We start from the raw sequence: 16,196 nt of genomic DNA on the forward strand, positions 1-16,196 counted from the left end.
TTTTTTTCTCCTTGGATATTTTCTTTATTTATATTACAAATGTTTTCCCCTTTCCAGGTTCTCTCCTTTAGAAACCACCTATCCTATTCCCCCTACTCCAGCCTCTATGACGGTGCTCCCTCAATCACCCAATCCCATCCTCCTGAATGCCCTCAGGCCCGAGGGTCTCTCTTCCCACTGATGTCCAACAAGGCCATCCTCTGTTACATACATGGCCAGCACCATGGGTTGCTCCATGTGTATTCTTTGGTTGGTGGTTCAGTACCCAGGAGCTCTGGGTGGTCTGGCCTGTTGACACTGTTGCTCCCTCCATGGGACTGCGAACCCCCTTAGCTCCTTCAGTTGGGGACTCCTGAACTCACTCCAATGGTTGGATTTGTCTGTATTTGTCAGGCTCTGGCAAAGCCTCTCAGAAGACAGCCATCTCAGGCTTCTATCAGCAAGCACTTCCCAGCATCCACAATAAAATCTGGGTTTGGTGGCTGTATACGAGATGGATCTCTGGGTGGAGCAGTCTCTGGACAGCCTTTCCTTCAGTCTCTGCTCTACACATGGTCTCCATACTTCCTCCTGTGAGGATTTTGTTCACTCTTTTAAAAAGCACTGAAGCACCCACATTTTGGTCTTCCTTCTTCTTAGGCTTCATATGGTCTGTGAATTGAATCATGGGTATGCCGAACTTTTGGGTTGATATCCACTTATCAGTGAGTACATACCATGGTTATTCCTTTGTGACTGAGTCACCTCATTCAGAACGATATTCTCAAGTTCCATCCGTTTGCCTGCAAAATTTCATGAAGTCATTGTTTTTAATGGGTGAGTGCTACTCCATTGTGTAAATATATCACATTTTCTGTATTCATTCCTCTGTTGAGGCCCATCTAGGTTGCTTCCAGCTTCTTGCTATTATAAATAAGGCTGCTATGAACATAGTGGAGCATGTGTCCTTATTACATGTTGGAGCATCTTCTGCATATATGCCCAGGAGTGGTATAGCTCAGTCCACAGGCAGTACTACATCCAATTTTCTGAGGAACCGCCAGACTGATTTCCAGAGTGGTTGTACAAGCTTGCAATCCCACCAGCAAAGAACGAGTCTTCCTCTTTCTCAACATCCTTACCAGCATCTGCCGTCACATGACTTTTTCATCTTAGCCATTCTGACTCGTGTGAGTTGGAATCTCAGGGTCGTTTTGATTTGTATTTCCCTGATAACTAAGGATATTGACCATTTCTTTAGGAGTTTCTGAGCCCTTCAAGTTCCTTCGAGTTTCCTCAGAATTCTCTGTTTAGCTCTCTTCCCCATTTTTTAATAGGATTACTTAGTTCTCTGGAGTCTACATTCTTGAGTTCTTTGTATATAATTGGATATTAGCCGTCTGTCAGATGAAAGATTAGTAAAGATCTTTCCCCAATCTGTTGGTTGCTGATTTGTCCTTAGCCTTACAGAAGCTTTGCAATTTTATGAGGTCTCTCATTTGTTGATTCTTGATCTTAGAGCATAAGCCATTAGTGTTCTGTTCAGGAATTTCTTCCCTGTGCTCATCATGTGTTCGAGAGTTTTCTGCACTTTCTCTTCTATTAGATTCAGTGTATCTGATTTTATATGAAGGTCCTTGATCCACTTGGATTTAAACTTTGCACAGGGAGATAAGAATGGACCAATTTGCATTCTTCTACATGTTGACTGCCAGTTGAACCAGCACCATTTGTTGAAAATGCTGTCTTTTTTCCACTGGATGGTTTTAGTTCCTTTGTCAAAGATCAAGTGACCATAGGTGTGTGGGTTCTTGTCATATAGATCTTTCACTTGGTTGGTTAGAGTCACACCAAGGTATGTAATATTATTTGTGGTTATTGTGAAGGGTGTCATTTCCCTAATTTCTTTCTCAGCCTGTTTATCCTTTGAGTAGATAAAGGCTACTGATTTGTTTGAGGTAATTTTTTTTTTTTTTAATATCCATCCACTTTGTTGAAGTTGTTTATCAGCATTAGGAGTTCTCTGCTGGAATTTTTGGGGTCACTTAAGTATATGATCATATCATCTGCAAGTAGTGATATTTTGACTTCTTCCTTTCCAATTTATATCCCTTTGATCTCTTCTGTTGTCCAATTGCTCTAGCTAGAACTTCAAGTACTATGTTGAATAGATAGGGAAAGAGCCTTGTCTAGTCCCTGATTTTAGTGGGATTGCTTCAAGTTTCTCTCCATTTAGTTTGATGTTGGCTACTGGTTTGTTGTATATTGCTTTTACTATGTTTAGGTATGGGCCTTGAATTCCTGATCTTTCCAAGACTTTTAACATGAAGGGATGCTGAATTTTGTTAAACGCCTTTTCAGCATCTAATGAAATGATCATGTGGTCTCTTTTCTTTGAATTTGTTTATGTAGTGGATTACATTGATGGATATTTGTATATTGAACCATACCTGCATCACTGGGATGAAGCCTACTTGATCGTGGTGAAAGATTGTTTTGATGTGTTCTAGGATTCAGATTGCAAGAATTTTATTGAGCATTCTTACATCAATATTTATAAGGGAAAATGGTGTGAAGTTCTCGTTCTTTGTTGGGTCTTTATGTGGTTTTGGTATTAGCGTAATTGTGGCTTTATAGGAATTGGGTAGCGTTCCTTCTGTTTCTATTTTGTGGAATAGTTTGAAGAGTATTGGTATTAGGTCTTTGAAGTTCTGAGAGAATTCTTCCATGAACCCATCTATTCCTGGGATTTTTTGGTTGGGAGACTTTTGATGACTGCTTCTATTTCTTTATTCTATTTCTATTTCTATTTCTATTTCTATTTCTATTTCTATTTCTATTTCTATTTCTATTTCTATTTCTATTTCTATTTATTTCTATTTCTATTTCTATTTCTATTTCTATTTCTATTTCTATTTCTATTTCTATTTCTATTTCTATTTCTATTTCTATTTCTATTTCTATTTCTATTTCTATTTCTATTTCTTGGGGTTATGAGACTGTTTAGATCGTTTATCTGATCCTGATTTAACTTTGGTATTTGGTATCTGTCTAAAAAATTGTCCATTTCATCCAGATTTTCCAGTTGTGTTGAATATATGCTTTTGTAGTAGTATCTGATGATTTTTGAATCTCCTCAGTTCCTGTTATTATATCTCCACTCTCATTTCTAATTTTATTAATTTGGATACTGTCTGTGTGCTCTCTGGTTAGTCTGGCTAAGGGTTTATCTATCTTGTTGATTTTCTCAAAGAACTAGCTTCTGGTTTGGTTGATTCTTCGTATAGTTGTTTTTGTTTTTACATGATTAATTTCAGCCCTGAGTTTGATCATTTCCTGCCATCTACTCCTCTTGGGTACATTTATTTCTTTTTTTCTAGAGCTTTTAGGTGTGCTGTCAAGCTGCTAGTGTATGATCTCTCCAGTTTCTTTTTGGAGGCACTCAGAACTATGAGTTTCCTCTTAGCACTTCTTTCATTGTGTCCCATTAGTTTGTGTATCTTGTACCTTCATTTTCATTAATTTCTTTCTTTATTTCTTCTTTTACCAAGATATCATCGAGTAGAGCATTGTTCAGCTCCCATTTGTATTTGAGCTTTCTGTTGTTTTTGTTGCTATTGAAGACCAGCCTTAATCTGATCTGATAGGAGGAATGCGTTTATTTCAATCTTCTTATATCTGTTGAGGTCTGTTTTGTGACTGATTATATGGTCAGTTTAGGAGAAGGTACCATGAGGTACTAAGAAGGTATATTCTTTTGATTTAGGATAAAATGTTCTATAGATATCTGTTGAATACATTTGGTCCATAACTTCTGTTAGTTTTACTGTGTCTCTGTTTAGTTTGTGTTTCCATGATCTGTCCATTGATGAGAGTGGGGTGTTGAAATCCCCTACTATTATTGTGTGAGGTGTAATGTGTGCTTAAAGTTTTAGTAAAGTTTCTTTAATGAAATATGGGTGCCCTCGCATTTGGAGCATATATGTTCAGAATTGAGAGTTCTTCTTGGTAGCTGTTTTCTTTTGATGAGTATGAAGTGTCCTTCCTTATCTTTTTTGATGAGTTTTGGTTGAAAGTTGATTTTATCAGATATTAGAATGGCTACTCCAGCTTGTTTCTTGGGGCCTTTTGCTTGGAAAATAGTTTTCCACCACTTTACTTTGAGGTAGTGTTTGTCTTTGACACTAAGGAGCGTTTTCTGTATGCAACAAAATGCTGGGTCCGGTTTACATATCCAATCTGAAGATAATGGACTGAAATTCTAAAATGGTAATTGTTTTCCTCCATAAGAGTCATGGAATCACTTTATAGCAATAGAAACCCTAACTAAGATACCCATGCTGGAAATTTTCACCCTGGAAAACCCCACTTCCTAGAAACCTAGAAATAAGCTGGCCTGCTTCTCAGTTTCCTGTTGCTTCTCACCCAAGTAGAAGCATCTACCCTTCAGGATTTTTCTCTTCCAATAAATCTGTTGTATGAAGTTTGTAGCATGGTGTGAGTTTGTGGTATTCTTTGGCTCCTGACTCCTGGGATACCTTCTCCTTCAGAGCTGTAACATGTGCATTGGGGGAAAACTTTCCTCTCAGCTGAAACACTTGCTTTGGAGAAATATTTCCCCTCAGAGCTATAACACTCACTTTGGAGATATCGTTCATCTTAGAGGATCATCATGCAGGATTACTCATGGGAATGTGGATGCAAGATTTACTTAACAGGAGCAGAAATGACTCAAAGACAGCTGTATTACCAAAGCCCACACCAGCATGGGTAACATATCACTAAAATTGAAAACCTGTATGTAGCACAGTATACATCCATGCAGACAGTTTAGCTCATTCAGGAGTGTCATTTCCAGCTGTCTAGTTGTTCCGAGACTTTTCCAGTCTACTTGTTTTGTCCTTGTTTCTTTTAGGTGGTTTGACTGGTCTCTAAGCTGGTCCTGTCTCAGAGTTTTCGTTGCAGCTTGGTTTGTCTGAGAGACTACTGAGGTACTCTCAGTAGTCTTCCCTGCCTATATACCTTGGGGAGGAAGGGTGATGAATCTGATAAGTTTCATGAACTTTCTGAAGCAATTTGAGTTATTCATGACTTAATGGGCTTCTGGAAGATGGAATGTTTTAATCTTAGAAGAAACTGCTAAGCAATAACTTTATATCGAAACTACTGGTGGATCTTATAAATTGTATGTTTCTGCCCACAATCTTAGTGTTGGGTGTAGTTTAACAAGATTTAGGTAGGTTTAGAAATGGGGAAGGATTGTGGGCATGGTTAATGGGAGGGCAGTGATTGGGATGTAAAGTGAATAAGTAAAAAATAAAATTAAAAAAAAAAAAAGAAAAAAGAAATTGGCTTTTTACAGCTACACCAGATGATGGCGATGTTGATGATTCCCGGATACTAACCTTGAGAAGAAAATGGCCTGTCTTTTAAATGAATTATAAATCTCCTTGTTGCTAAAGTTTTCTTTTTCTTTTTTAAATTAGGAAGTAAACTACTAGACTGATTGATTCTCTCTTTCCTTCCTTCTTTCTTTTTTCTATCCCAAATAGAAGGCCTAAGCATGCTAGGCCACCACTCTACCATCAGAGTCCAACCATTTCTCTGCTGGGAGTATTTTGTATTACATCATTTGACCCTCCAAACAGCCCTATGTGGCAAATTCTATATTTGAGTAATACATAAATGGGTAAAATATAACCAATTATACAGATGAGAAAACAGATTTACAGAGAAGCCTGACATATGGTAATAAAAATGTGGATGTCTAGTCCAAGATAACTCACATAATGTTAACCTCCCAAGGTTACCTGATGATTTAGTGGCCCAAACATTAGAAGGTAGAGTTCAGCTACCATTTTCTCTTAAGGAACAAATAATTGGCTACTTACTTTCTTCAGTATCACTTAAGTTAACCCCTGAGTCAAGACAACAGTAGACAATACAGATATGGATAGAGTGGTCTTTTTCAATGAAGTATTACTTACAAAAGCACTCTGTCCACTCCGATTGAAATTAAGCAGGACTTGGAAGTCACCTGTTTGAGTCTTATTAGTATCAGAATTTGGAATTAAGGAAAGTTGGTGCCCAAAATCTCCATTTTCTTTCTTCACTGCTTATGAGTATGCCTAATTTCCTTCAAGCAGATTCTGGGTGGACTCCCTACTCTGTGTTTTTAGCTTGGGTTTTCATGTCACCTTTATCAAATTCATATCCCAGCTCTCAAAACTCTGATGTTTTCCTCAAAGTTCAGCTTGTGTCACATCCAATTCCTAAATGTTTCTCTAATTGGTGTTTACTCCCATCAAGTAGTTCCGTCCACACACATAGCTATTGCAGGCAGTTTACAAACAAGTCCAAAATGGCTTCCTCTGGCTCATATTCTTCAGTGCATCATAAAATTTTTAGGATAAAGTCTGAGCCTTTGTTTTTAGCTGTCTTGTTTCTCCTGATGCTTGAAACTGGTACCTGATGCTCCAGAAACTCTTTGAATAAACCATAGTTATTAATGCTATGGTCTTTTCCTTACCTTTGTAACTCTGCATAGTTTTCAATTTGTTCCAGTCACATGTGTGAGATTGTCACTCTCCTTCCTTGGCATTCTTCAGGAGCCCTGTTTCTTTGTTTTAGATATTCTTCGGAAATCCAGTATTTGTTATGGTAGAAAAGTGTCCTTCATTGTTTCAGATCAGCTCAGAAACTTTTGTTATTCAACATGGAGAAGTCAGGATGCTAATTTGGTCCATTGAAATCTCTCTTTCTAACTTTCTCCTCTAAAGTGATCATACTTACCACGAAGGTGATGAGTCTGTTTCCTGAACATTGTGTCAGGATTCCTACTAGTATGTGTCTCTTTCTGGTGGCAGCTGTCTTCTTTTAAATGTGATCTTGTAATCCTGTTCTTGATTCTGGTTCTAGGGTCTCAACATGACTTTGTATTTTCTCAAGACAGTTGGACGTTGTCTCTTTAAAACAAGGAATTGATTCTGTGGTTAGTTTTTCTCCCCTAGTCTTTGCTTTCTAGTATACACTCTGTAATCTTAATTTTTAAGAGATGCAAAGTGAAACTTTTGAAATTCATGAAAATGTAATCAGCCAATCAAATATTCTTTTTCTCTAGAAGAGTAGCTTTATACATCTACAAATTTGACTCTAATTGTAAACCCTGTCTCCTACCCACAAATCTCATGCTTGCAGAAGGCTTTTTCACCTGAGATAGCTAAAATTATTACTGCTTAGCATTCACAGTATATCACCTCTTCTAATGAAGTCCAGTTAATGGCTAACACCTGTCCCTCTTCCATGATGCCATTGTCTATGCTCCCATCAGTATGCACCATGTTGTATGCCATGTCTCCTTTTACTTGCCATCTTCAAAGACAGCATGCCCATCTTGAAGTTAACTTAATGATTTTTAAATTAATCACACAAAAAGGCCATTGTGTGTTGACTAGATAATCCACACAGTCTCTTGTTCACCTCAGCGACATCTGTTTAGGGTCTGCTGTATTGTTAACTAGTTCTGCTGTATTGTTAACTAGTTCTGCTGTATTGTTAACTAGTTTCAAGGCTCTTACACTATTTATAAAAGCCATGAAGTCACTGACAAGGTTGAAGAGCTTTATTTCCCTTCATACTTTTTGCAGAGCCAGGCAAATATAAGACTCATTTAGTTGGTGATTGAAATTGCTTTTCTTTTCTTAAAAGAAATAAGCACATGCAACTCACAGAAACACTCTAATTGGGTTCCATGGTTAGGACACGTGATTTGCACTCACTGATATTCATATATTAGATATTGCCACACTTACCAGACTTGGGGCCATGTTTATTTTAAGCTCCACCATTCTGTACCTCATGGCTTATTGGGAAGGGAGATTCAATAAGTCTTGGGCAATGATCAGAGATCAGCTGTTTCCCACTAAGTGAGATTTCTAAGTATACCCTAGCATATCAGGTCATAATGCCCATTCCTAATGGCCCACTCATATCACCTTTAGCCATGGAAATACAGGATGAAGAAAGTATCGTAATCAACTACAAGCTGTTGAGCTAGCTGCCTTCTTTATTGGGAACCTCCTCCCTTCAGCTGTTTAAAACTTAGAGAAGACTGCCATCTCAGAGATCTCTCCATGTTGCATTGGAATCTATGCATTAAGAAAAAGGGAATACAGACACAAAGAGTAGAACAGAGACTGAAGAGCCATCCAGAGATTGCACCACCTGGGGATCCATGTCACATGCAGCCACCAAACCCAGACACTATTGTTGATGCAAAGAAGTACTCGCTGACAGGAGCTGTCTCCTGAGAAGCTCCTGAGAGGCTCTGCCAGAGTCTGACGAATACAGATAAAGATGCTTGCAGCCAACCATCAGACTGAGTATGGGGACTCCAGTGGCGGAGTTAGGAGAAGGACTGAAGGAGCTGAAGGGGTTTGAAACTCCGTAAGAACAACAACAATATCAACCAACAAGATTCCCCAGAGCTCCCAGGGACTAAACCACCAACCAAAAAGTACACATGGAGGGACCCATGGCTGTAGCTGCACATGTAACAGAGGATGGCCTTATCTGGCATCAATGGGAGGGGAGGCCCTTGGTCCTGTGAAGGCTTGATGCCCCAGTGTAAGGTAGGGTAGTGAGGTGGGAAGAGAGTGGGAGGGTGGAGGAGCACCCTTATAGCAGGGGGGAGGGAGTTTGGGATAGGGCATGTGCAGAGGGGAAACTGGGAAAGGGGATAACATTTCAAATGTAAATAAATAAAATAACCAATAAATTAAAAAAAGAGAGAAAGTTATGGGTGCAGAGGGAGGGCAGACAATGGCAACTGCTTTGCCCAAGGCCTACTGTTTTGATGTTTAAACCTTAAGAATTCAAATCCCATTGAGCAGTAACATAGTGATGCACAGGCTCTAGGGGTTTGGGGTAAATGATGTCTACCTTTTACTGGATGCTTATGTGACCACTTTCGTGTAACTCTTGCTGCAATCCTAAGAGAGATTTTATTGTTTGTGCTCCTCTCATTCAGAAAAGAAGGAAGCCAGTTCATCAAGGGTAAACACTGGACATGAAGTCATCCAGTCTGGACATGGTAGATTGCAATCGACCTCACAAGTTCAATTCCTGAAAGCCTTTTCACTCCATTGTGCAATTCTATGTCCTGAGAGTCTCCCTCTCTATGTAAACAGCTGCATGATTTTAGTGCAGGTCCTTAAAAGGGCACTGGTCTATCTCTAACATTTTAGATAGTAAGAGTATTATTTAACACAATGAAACATATCTTTTTATTCAAATAATTTATTTGTAGCAAAGTTTTACACTAGAGTACCTAAAATGAATTGGCTAGCATATTATTTTATGCGAATGAGATGGTTGGAATTTGGCATATTTGGAGTTTAGGAAAATTCAGACTCCCATTTAAACCTTTTGTTTGCTCGTAGATTTCAAGTAAAATGTAGCCTAATTAATTCTTCCTCTTTCACACTCTTGTTCACTTATATACTCTCATTCGTTTTATACATGAAAGACATTTTGTTGAATTATTTAATGCCCACTATCTGTCATCCTTTCTTAAGGATGGTGGCAGGTCCCTTTTAATGAAGAAGAATGTTTTGATTTTGATGCTCTAGTAATATATTGTTTAAAGCTGCAATATTACCTGAATTGAGTTTGTAGTTAAAATGGTAATGTTAGCATTCTTGCTTAGCGTGGTCTTCTACATTTGTGTCTCAGTGCTTCAAACAATGAACAGCATGTAACATCTAAGTCAGGATAACCAACCCTTAAGGAAGGAAGACTTGTTTGACTCATATTTTTGGAGTTTTTAGCCCATGGTTGCTTAGCTTAGTTGACACTAGGTGTGGAATGAAGCCATGCACTGCTGCATATCTAAATGGCAGAAGAAGCTGCCCTCCTCGTGGTGTCCAAGAAGTAAAGATAGAATTAGAGGTGCTCAGGTCCCAATACAAAGGCACACTCTCTGTGAGCTTACTTTCTTCTCCTTGGTCCCACCTGCTAAAGACTACATTGCCTCTCAACAGTGTCAAATGCTAGTGAGGAAACCTGTATGTAGTACAGCATTTCTCAGTCTGTGGGTCTCAACCACTTTGGGGTCACATATCAGATATTCTGGATATCAGATATTTATATAGTGATTCTTAACAGTATCAAAATTACAGGTATGAAGGAACAATGAAATAATTTTATGGTTGGGGGTTACCAATGAAGAACTGGGTTGAAGGGTCATATCACTAGGAAGGTTGAGAATCGTTGTAGCACACAGCCTTTGGAACACATGTAAGATCAAAATCAACAATATCTGAGGTTCAGCAGCTTATCATGAGTAGAAATGTTCGTTCTGTGATGGAAGATGACAGATGACAGGCTAAAAAGGACAAGAGGGGAAAGCCAGAGGGTTTTTTTTTTTTCTTGTTGTTGTTGTTTAAATAAACCTACTCATAATATCTGACTTACTCCCGTGATACTATTTTGAATCCCCTCATTAGGACCTGCCTCCCAACACTGTTGCACCTGAGAACAAGTTTTCAACACCCGAATGCCAGGGAATATTTAAGTCACAGCAGATGCCAGGTGTAAATGAACTTACAACACAGACAATCCGGTCTTTAGGGTAAAGTCTTGCATTTAAAAGCTGAAGTCAGCCTCCAACCTTGGCAAATGCAATCTTTAACCTCACAGTTTCATATTGAAGCAATCCAGTGGGATAACAGGGCTCTAATGGAAATCGTCAACAAAATTGAAAAGAAGAAGAGAAGCCACATTTTAACATCCAGAACTTGAGAGGTCGCTAAGTACAAACAACCCAGGCATAAAACTCCAGAAGGCTTCAAACATCTTTAATCTGCGGGCGAATCTGTCCTTTGATAGAATGTAAAAATCTAAGCTGAAAAATGTGTGCCACGGGGCTTCAGTACACTAATTCCAAGATTGATTTTGCAACAGAACCTGAGCTGCATTCAAAACAGGAAACAGCAGGAAAGGGAGCAGGGGACAAGAAAGGGAGCGGAGAGGGAAGACATGGGAAGGGAGAATGAAGATTGATGAGGAGGGTGGTGAGGAAGGGGAGGTGGGAGAAGGTGGACCTTCTGGTTAGAGACTAAAGACTCATAATAAATCCTGGTTTTACTATTAGTATTTTATATAGGCTTATGGCAATACTTTAAGCCAATTTGCAATTTTGTTTCTTTATATGGGAGAAAGGATTCCAGACTTCATGCTACAGGATTCACTGAAGCAGTTATTGAAAGGGCAATATAGACATAGATGTGGCTAACCTTGACTCTTCTGTCTGGAGTTCTTCTCTGGCTGCTCTATTCCCTTCTCCTCATTGTTATTTATTTATTGATTGATTTATTATTAGATATTTTCTTTATATAGATTTCAAATTTCAAATGCTATCCAAAAAGTTCCCTATACACTCCCCGTGTCCTGCTCCCCTACCCACCCACTCCGACTTCTTGGCCCTGGCATTCCCCTGTACTGGGGCATATAAAGTTTGCAAAACCAAGGGGCCTCTCTTCCCAATGATGGCCGACTAGGCCATCTTCTGCTACATATGCAGCTAGTTATGAACTAGTTATGAAGGGGTTGCAGAGCCCTTCAGCTCCTTGGGTGCTTTCTCTAGCTCCTCTATTGGGGGCCCTGTGTTCCATCTTATAGATGACTGTGAGCATCCACTTCTGTATTTGCCAGGTACTGGCATAGCCTCATACGTGACAGCTATACCACGGTCCCTTCAGTAAAATCTTGCTGGCATATGCAATAGTGTCTGGGTTTGGTGGCTGATTATGGGATGGATTCCCGGGTGGGGTAGTCTCTGGATAGTCCATCCTTTTGTCTTAGCTCCAAACTTTGTCTCTGTAACTCCTTTCATGGGTATTTTGTTCCCTATTCTAAGGAGGAACAAAGTATCCACCCATTGGTTTTCCCTCTTCTTGATTTTCTTGTGTTTTGCAAATTGTATCTTGGGTGTTCTATGTTTCTGGGCTAATATCCACTTATCAGTGAGTGCATATCAAGTGAATTCTTTTGTGATTGGGTTATCTCACTAAGGATGATATCCTCCAGATACATCCGTTTGTCCAAGAATTTCATAAATTCATTGTTTTTAATAGCTGAGTAGTACTCCATTGTGTAAACGAGCCACATTTTCTGTATCCATTCTTCTGTTGAGGGACATCTGGGTTCTTTCCAGCTTCTGGCTATTATAAATAAGGCTGCTATGAACATAGCCCTTCTCCTCATTGTTAATCCTCTGATCAGAGACAAGGTTCCTAAGCAAACTCTACCTCAATTTCTCAATCATATTCCCTCTACTGGCTTCTACTCTTTATTTATCTATTTACTCTGTTATTTATCTTGGCATCCTTTTAGGAACCCTTAAACATCACTTGGCTCACAAGATGCTACATACGTAGCAGCAACACTTTTCTTTATTTTTAAGATTATCACGGTTTTATTCTTAATTAAAAATGTTTGTTGATACTCTGACAATTTCATATGTATATAATGTTGTTTGCTCACATTTACCCTCTGTTCCTCTCTTTCATTCCCCAGTTTTCAGGATTCTTGAATGGCGTATCCGCACTTCCACTCCTTTATCTCCAAAGCTCTTCCTGTCCATTCAACATGAAATTTAACACACCCACCACACCTCCTCCAGTCTTCACTTTAAGGGACTCTTATTACTGTTGTATTGCTGTGAAGAGGTGCAGTGATCCAAGAAACCTAAAAGAAGGCAGTTTGATTGGGGCTTTCTTACAGTTTCAGAGGCTTAGCATCCATGAACATCTTGGTGGGAGCATTAACAGCAAGCAGGCAAACTTGGTGCTTGAATTCGGTAAGAATTTACATCTGATCTGTAAGCTGGATGCAAAGAGAGGGAGTCTGAGTCTGGCATAGGTTTTAGAAACCTCAAAGTCCAACTTCAGTAACACACATCCTCTGACAAGGCCACACTTTTTTCCCCCATTTTTTATTAGGTATTTAGCTCATTTACATTTCCAATGCTATACCAATAGTCCCCCATACCCACTCACCCCCACTTCCCTACCCACCCACTCCCCCTTTTTGGCCCTGGCATTCCCCTGTACTGGGGCATATAAAGTTTGCGTGTCCAATGGGGCCTCTCTTTCCAGTGATGGCCGACTAGGCCATCTTTTGATACATATGCAGCTAGAGTCAAGAGCTCCGGGGTACTGGTTAGTTCATAATGTTGTTCCACCTATAGGGTTGCAGATCCCTTTAGCTCCTTGGGTACTTTCTCTAGCTCCTCCATTGGGAGTCCTGTGATCCATCCATTAGCTGACTGTGAGCATCCACTTCTGTGTTTGCTAGGCCCCGGCATAGTCTCACAAGAGACAGCTACATCTGGGTCCTTTCGATAAAATCTTGCTAGTGTATGCAATGGTGTCAGCGTTTGGATGCTGATTATGGGGTGGATCCCTGGATATGGCAGTCTCTACATGGTCCATCCTTTTGTCTCAGCTCCAAACTTTGTCTCTGTAACTCCTTCCATGGGTGTTTTGTTCCCAATTCTAAGGAGGGGCATAGTGTCCACACTTCAGTCTTCATTTTTCTTGAGTTTCATGTATTTAGGAAATTGTATCTTATATCTTGGGAATCCTAGGTTTTGGGCTAATATCCACTTATCAGTGAGTACATATTATGTGAGTTCCTTTGTGAATGTGTTACCTCACTCAGGATGATGCCCTCCAGGTCCATCCATTTGGCTAGGAATTTCATAAATTCATTCTTTTTAATAGCTGAGTAGTACTCCATTGTGTAGATGTACCACATTTTCTGTATCCATTCCTCTGTTGAGGGGCATCTGGGTTCTTTCCATCTTCTAGCTATTATAAATAACGCTGCTATGAACATAGTGGAGCATGTGTCCTTCTTACCAGTTGGGGCATCTTCTGGATATATGTCCAGGAGAGGTATTGCTGGATCCTCCGGTAGTACTATGTCCAATTTTCTGAGGAACCGCCAGACTGATTTCCAGAGTGGTTGTACAAGCCTGCAATCCCACCAACAATGGAGGAGTGTTCCTCTTTCTCCACATCCACGCCAGCATCTGCTGTCACCTGAATTTTTGATATTAGCCATTCTGACTGGTGTGAGGTGGAATCTCAGGGTTGTTTTGATTTGCATTTCCCTGATGATTAAGGATGTTGAACATTTTTTCAGGTGCTTCTCTGCCATTCGGTATTCCTCAGGTGAGAATTCTTTGTTCAGTTCTGAGCCCCATTTTTTAATGGGGTTATTTGCTTTTCTGAAGTCCACCTTCTTGAGTTCTTTATATATGTTGGATATTAGTCCCCTATCTGATTTAGGATAGGTAAAGATCCTTTCCCAATCTGTTGGTGGTCTTTTTGTCTTATTGACGGTGTCTTTTGCCTTGCAGAAACTTTGGAGTTTCATTAGGTCCCATTTGTCAATTTTCAATCTTACATCACAAGCCATTGCTGTTCTTTTCAGGAATTTTTCCCCTGTGCCCACATCTTCAAGGCTTTTCCCCACTTTCTCCTCTATAAGTTTCAGTGTCTCTGGCTTTATGTGAAGTTCCTTGATCCACTTAGATTTGACCTTAGTACAAGGAGATAAGTATGGATCGATTCGCATTCTTCTACACGATAACAACCAGTTGTGCCAGCACCAATTGTTGAAAATGCTGTCTTTCTTCCACTGGATGGTTTTAGCTCCCTTGTCGAAGATCAAGTGACCATAGGTGTGTGGGTTCATTTCTGGGTCTTCAATTCTATTCCATTGGTCTACTTGTCTGTCTCTATACCAGTACCATGCAGTTTTTATCACAATTGCTCTGTAGTAAAGCTTTAGGACAGGCATGGTGATTCCACCAGAGGTTCTTTTATCCTTGAGAAGAGTTTTTGCTATCCTAGGTTTTTTGTTATCCCAGATGAATTTGCAAATTGCTCCTTCTAATTCGTTGAAGAATTGAGTTGGAATTTTGATGGGGATTGCATTGAATCTGTAGATTGCTTTTGGCAAGATAGCCATTTTTACAATGTTGATCCTGCCAATCCATGAGCATGGGAGATCTTTCCATCTTCTTTTTTTTTTTTTTTTTTTTTTTTTTTCCATTTTTTATTAGGTATTTAGCTCATTTACATTTCCAATGCTATACCAAAAGTCCCCCTTACCCACCCACCCCCACTCCCCTACCCACCCACTCCCCCCCTTTGGCCCTGGCGTTCCCCTGTACCGGGGCACACAAAGTCTGCGTGTCCAATGGGCCTCTCTTTCCAGTGATGGCCGACTAGGCCATCTTTTGATACATATGCAGCTAGAGTCAAGAGCTCAGGGGTACTGGTTAGTTCATAATGTTGTTCCACCTATAGGGTTGAAGATCCCTTTAGCTCCTTGGGTACTTTCTCTAGCTCCTCCATTGGGAGCCCTGTGATCCATCCATTAGCTGACTGTGAGCATCCACTTCTGTGTTTGCTAGGCCCCGGCATAGTCTCACAAGAGACAGCTACATCTGGGTCCTTTCGATAAAATCTTGCTAGTATATGCAATGGTGTCAGCGTTTGGATGCTGATTATGGGGTGGATCCCTGGATATGGCAGTCTCTACATGGTCCATCCTTTCATCTCAGCTCCAAACTTTGTTTCTGTAACTCCTTCCATGGGTGTTTTGTTCCCACTTCTAAGGAGGGGCATAGTGTCCACACTTCAGTCTTCATTTTTCTTGAGTTTCATGTGTTTAGGAAATTGTATCTTATATCGTGGGTATCCTAGGTTTTGGGCTATTATCCACTTATCAGTGAGTACATATTGTGTGAGTTCATTTGTGATTGTGTTACCTCGCTCAGGATGATGCTCTCCAGGTCCATCCATTTGGCTAGGAATTTCATAAATTCATTCTTTTTAATAGCTGAGTAGTACTCCATTGTGTAGATGTACCACATTTTCTGTATCCATTCCTCTGTTGAGGGGCATCTGGGTTCTTTCCAGTTTCTGGCTATTATAAATAAGGCTGCTATGAACATAGTGGAGCATGTGTCCTTCTTACCAGTTGGGGCTTCTTCTGGATATATGCCCAGGAGAGGTATTGCTGGATCCTCCGGTAGTACTATGTCCAATTTTCTGAGGAACCGCCAGACTGATTTCCAGAGTGGTTGTACAAGCCTGCAATCCCACCAACAATGGAGGAGTGTTCCTCTTTCTCCACATCCT

This window comes from Mus musculus, chromosome 5 (genome assembly GCF_000001635.26).
Source record: "Mus musculus strain C57BL/6J chromosome 5, GRCm38.p6 C57BL/6J".
Classification (NCBI taxonomy): Eukaryota; Metazoa; Chordata; class Mammalia; order Rodentia; family Muridae; genus Mus; species Mus musculus.